Consider the following 6,000-nt stretch of genomic DNA (forward strand, 5'->3'; position numbering starts at 1 on the left):
CCTCCTGTGGGGTCTCTCTTCCCCATCCCCCATTCTCCGGTGGGATCTCTCTTCCCCATCCCACTTCCTCCTGTGGGGTCTCTCTTCCCCATCCCCCATTCTCCGGTGGGATTGCTTTTCCCCTTCCCATTTCTCCGGTGGGATTGCTTTTCCCCTTCCCCTTTCCTCCTGTGGGATATCCCTTCCCCATCTCCCTTCCGCCTGTGGGAGGTCTCTACCCATTCGCCATTCCGCCTGAGTGAATTCTCCACCCCACACCTCTTGATAGAATCATAAAATCATAAAACACCAGCGTACAGAAAACAAGCCATTCGGCCCTTCTGCTCTGTGCCAAAACTTTATTCCGCTTGTCCCATTGACCTGCACCCAGTCCATAACCCTCCACTCCTCTCCCATCCATGTATCTATCCAATTTATTCTTAAAGCTTAAGAGTGAGTCCACATTTTCCACATCAGATGGCAGCTCGTTCCACACTCTCACCACTCTCTCAGTGAAGAATTTCCCCCTAAACCTTTCCCCTTTCACCCTGAAGCCAAGTCCTCTTGTAATTTTTCTCTCCTAATCTATGTGGAAAGAGCCCATTTGCACCTACCCTGTCTATACCCCTCAGAGTTTTGTAAACTTCTATTATATCTCCCCTCATTCATCTGTGCTCCAAGGAATAAAGTCCTAACCTGTTCAATCTTTCCTTGTAACTCAACTCCTGAAGACCGGGCAACATCCCAGTAAATCTTCTCTGCACTCTTTCAATCTTACTGATATCTTTCCGACAGTTAGGTGACCAGAACTGCACACAATATTTAAAACTTGGCCTCACCAATGTCCTATACAAACTCAACATAACATCCAACTCCTATACTCAATACTTTGATTTATGAATGCCAGGATGCCAAAAGCCTTCTTTACAACCCTGTCTCCCTGTGACGCCACTTTCAGGGACTTATGTATCTAATCCCCCTGATCCCTTTGTTCCTCCACACTCCTCAGTGCCCTACCATTTACTGAGTATGTCCTACCTTGATTTGTCCTTCCAAAATGCAACACCTCACACTTGTCTTCATTAAAGTGGTGACTAGTGGTGTGCCTCAGGGATCTGTACTCGGTCCAATGTTGTTTGTCATATACATTAATGATCTGGATGATGGGATGGTAAATTGGATTAGTAAGTATGCAGGTGATACTAAGATAGGTGGCGTTGTGGATAATGAAGGTTTTCAAAACTTGTTGTTCAAAGATTTAGGCCAGTTAGATGAGTGGGCTGAAAGATGGCAGATTGAGTTTAATACTGATAAGTGTGAGGTGCTACATTTTGGTAGGAATAATCTAAATAGGACATACATGGTAAACAGTAGGGCATTAAGGAATGCAGTAGAACAGAGTGATCTTGGAATAATGGTGCATAGTTCCCTGAAGGTGGAATCTCATGTGGATAGGGTGGTGAAGAAAGCTTTTGGTATGCTGGCCTTTATAAATCAGAGCATTGAGTATAGGAGTTGGGATGTAATTGTGGAGTATTGTGTACAGTTCTGGTCACCGAATTATAGGAACAATGTCAACAATATAGAGAGAGTACAGAGGAGATTTACTAGAATGTTACTTGCGTTTCAGCACCTAAGTTACAAGGAAAAATTGAACAAGTTAGTTCTTTATTCTTTGGAGCGTATAAGGTTGAGGGGGGGACTTGATAGAGCTATTTAAAATTATGAGGGGGATAGATAGAGTTGACGTAGATAGTCTTTTTCAATTGAGAGTAAGGGAGGTTAGAACAAGAGGGAATGAGTTGAGAGTGAAGGGGCAAAAGTTTAGGGGTAACACGAGGGGGAACTTCTTTACTCAGAGAGTGGTAGCTGTGTGGAATGAGCTTCCAGTAGAAGTGGTAGAGGCATTTTCGATTTTGTCATTTAAAAAAATTGGATAGGTATATGGACAGGAAAGGAAATGGAGGCTTTTGGGCTGAGAGCAGATCGGTGGGACTAGGTGAGAGTAAGCGTTCGGCATGGACTAGAAGGGCCGAGATGGCCTGTTTCCATGCTGTAATTGTTAAATGGTTATAAGTTATATGTTATAAATTCCATCTGCCATTTTCTGGCCCATTTTTCCAATTGGTCCAGATCCCTCTGCAAGCTTTGAAATCCTCCCTCGCTGTCCACAACGCCTCCATCTTAGTGTCATCAGCAAACCTGCTGATCCAATTTATCACATTATCATCTAGATCATTGATATAGACAACAAACAACAATGGTCCTAGCACAGACCCTTGAGGCCCACAACTAGTCACAGGCATCCAGTCTGAGAAGCAATCATCCACTATCACACTCTGTCTTCTCCGACTCAGCCAATTTTGAATCCAGTTTACAACCTCTCCATGGATACCTTGTGTCTGAACCTTTTGAACTAACTTATTACGTGGGACCTTGTCAAAGGCCTTACTAAAGTTCATGCAGACAACATCCACAGCCTTTCCTTCATATGCATTCTTGGTAACCTCCTCGGAAAACACTACAAGATTCATTAAACATGATCTACCAGATACAAAGCCATGTTGACTAGCTTTTATCAGCCCTTGACTGTCCAAATCCTTGTATATCCGATTTCTCAGAACAACTTCTGATAATTTACCTACTACTGATGTCAGGCTTACTGACCTGTAATTACCTGGTGTACTTTTGGAGCCTTTTTCAAACAATGGAACAACATGAGCTACCCTCCAATCCTCCGGCACCGCACCCGTGGCTGAGGACATTTTAAATATTTCTGCCAGGGCCCCTGCAATTTCTACACTAGTCTCTCTCAAGGTCCGAGGAAATATCATGTCAGTTCCGGGGATTTATCTACCTGTATTTACTGTAAGGCAGCAAGCAGCTCCTCCTCCTTAATGTCTATTAAGCACAGAGTCGACTGTACTTCCTTAGAAGGTTGGCGTCATTCAATGTCTGTAGTGAGATGCTGAAGATGTTCTATAGGTCAGTTGTGGAGAGCGCCCTCTTCTTTGTGGTGGCGTGTTGGGGAGGAAGCATTAAGAAGAGGGACGCCTCACGTCTTAATAAGCTGGTAAGGAAGGCGGGCTCTGTCATGGGCAAAGTACTGGAGAGTTTAATATCGGTAGCTGAGCGAAGGGCGCTGAGTAGGCTACGGTCAATTATGGAAAACTCTGAACATCCTCTACATAGTACCATCCAGAGACAGAGAAGCAGTTTCAGCGACAGGTTACTATCGATGAAGTGCTCCTCAGACAGGATGAAGAGGTCAATACTCCCCAATGCCATTAGGCTTTACAATTCTACCGCCAGGACTTAAGAACTTTTTTAAAAGCTATTATTAATGCTTTTTGAGATAGTGATTTAGATGCATATCATATTTTTACTGAGTTAAGTATTGTATGTAATTAGTTTTGCTACAACAAGTGTATGGGACATTGGAAAAAAAGGTTGTATTTCCCCATGGGGATGAATAAAGGATCTATCTACCTATCTATCCTATCTATCTATCTATCTATCTATCTATATGTTCCATGACACTACTGTTTGTTTGCCTTAATTCCATATCCGCTATGCCAGTTTCCTGAGTAAACACTGACGCAAAAAACTGTTTAAGATCTCCCCCATCTCTTGAGGCTACACACATAGACGACCACTCTGATCATCTAGGGGACCAATTTTGTCCTTTACTATCCTTTTACTCTTAATATACTTGTAGAAACCCTTTGGGTTTACCATCACATTATCTGCCAAAGCAACTTCATGTCTTCTTTTTGCCTTCCTGATTTCCTTCTTTAGTATTCCCTTACATTTTCTATACTCTTCAAGTACCTCATTTGTTCCTTGTTGCCTATACCTGCTAAACACTTACGTAAACACTATGCTTGATAACTTTGCCTTTAATCCTGGCAGGAACATGCAAACTCTGCACTCTCAAAATTTCGCCCTTGAAGGCGTTCCACTTACTGAACACATCCTTGCCAGAAAACAACTTATCCCAATCCACTCTTCCCAGATCCTCTCTCGTTTCCACAAAAATTGGCCCTTCTCCAATTCAGAACCTTAACTGGTGGACCAGTCCTATCCTTATCCATAATTATCTTGAAACTAATGACATTATGGTCACTGGACCCAAAATGTTTGCTTACACATACTTCTGTCAGCTGACCTGTCTGGTTCCCTAATAGGAGATCAGGTACTGCACCCTCTCTCGTTGGTACCTCAATATATTGATTTAGAAAACTTTCCTGAACACATTTGACAAACTCCACGCCATCTATCCCTTTCTCAGAGTGGGAGACCCAGTCAATATGTGGAAAGTTAAAATCCCCTACGATTACAACTTTCTTTTTCTTACATTGGTTTGCAAACTCTCTACAGATTTGCTCCTCCAATTCTCTCTGCCTATTGGACAGTCTATAATACAACGCTATTAGTGTGGTCACACCTTTCCCGTTCCTCAGATCCACCCATATGGCCTCTGCAGATGAGCCCTCTGAGCTGTCCCGTCTATGCACAGCTGTGAGATTCTCCCTGACTGGTATTGCCACTTCTCCCCCTTTCATCCCTCCCCCTATCAAATCTGAAACAACGGAACCTCAAAACATGAAGCTGCCAGTCCTGCCCTCCTGCAAACCAAGTCTTACTAATAGCAATAATGTCGATATCATTCTGCCAATCCACACCCTAAACTCATCTGCCTTACCTATAATACTCCTCGTATGGAAATAGATGCACCTGAGAACATTTCTATCACGTACAAACCTTTGATATCTGTCTATACAAGCAGTCCTCGCATGACCCTTATCCAACTCCACCTCACTATCTGCTCTAACACTCTGGTTCCCCTCCCCCTGCAATCTATTTTAAAACCCCCGGAGCAGAACTTGCTAACCTACCGGCAAGGATGTTAGTCCCCCTCCAGTTCAGATGCAAACTGTCCAATTCGAACTGGTCCCACCTCCCGTGGAAGAAATTCCAATTGTCCAGAAACATGAACCCCACCCTCATGGTCCATCTCCTCAGCCACGTATTTAGCTGCATTATCTTCCTATTTCTAGCCTCATTAGCATGTGGCACGGGTAGCAATCCACCTGTGAGATCTCTCTTCCCCATTTACCTTCCTCCTGTAGCATCTCTCTTCCCCATTACCCATCCTCTTGTGGGATCTCTCTTCCCCAAACCCCTTCCTCCAAGGGATCTCTCTTCCCAATCCTTTACATCGGGTGGGATCACTCTTCCCCATCCCACTTCCTCCGTGACATTTATTTTCCCCCATCCCTCTTCCTCCTATGGGATCTCCCCTACTCATCCCCCAACCTCCTGTATGATCTCGCTTCCCCCATCCCACTTGCTCCTGTTGGATCTCTTTTCCCCCATCTCCCTTCCTCCTGTATGATCTCGCTTCCCCATCCCCCTTCCTCCTGTGGGATCTCTCTTCCCCATCCCCCTTCCTCCTGTTGGATCTCACTTCCCCATCTCCTTCCTCCTGTGGGATCCCTCTTCCCCGTCCCCCTTCCTCCTGTGGGATCTCTCTTCCCCATCCCCCTTCCTCCTGTGGGATCTCTCATCCCCATCCCCTTCCTCCTGTGGGATCTCTCATCCCATCCCCCTGCCTCCTGTTGGATCTCTCTTCCCCATCTCCCTTTCTTCCTGTGGGATCTCTCTTCCCCATTCCTTCCTGCTGTTGGATCTCCATTCCCCTTCCCCCTTCTTCCTGTGGGATCTCTCTTTCCCAAACCCCTTCCTCCCTTCGGATTTCTCTTCCCCACCCGCCTTCCTCCTTTGGGATCACTCGTCCATCTAACTTCCTCCTATGGGATCTCTCTTTCCCATTCCCCTTCCTCCTCTGGTATCTCACTTCCCCATCACCCTTCCTCCCATGGGATCGCTCTTCCCCATCAGCCTTCCTCCTTTGGGATCACTCGTCCATCCGACTTCCTCCTGTGGGATCTGTCTTCCCCATCCCCCTTCCTGCTGTGGGTCCGATGTTCCAATGCCCCCCTCTTCCTGTGGGATCTC

This window comes from Hemitrygon akajei, unplaced genomic scaffold (genome assembly GCF_048418815.1).
Source record: "Hemitrygon akajei unplaced genomic scaffold, sHemAka1.3 Scf000041, whole genome shotgun sequence".
In the NCBI taxonomy this organism is placed as follows: Eukaryota; Metazoa; Chordata; class Chondrichthyes; order Myliobatiformes; family Dasyatidae; genus Hemitrygon; species Hemitrygon akajei.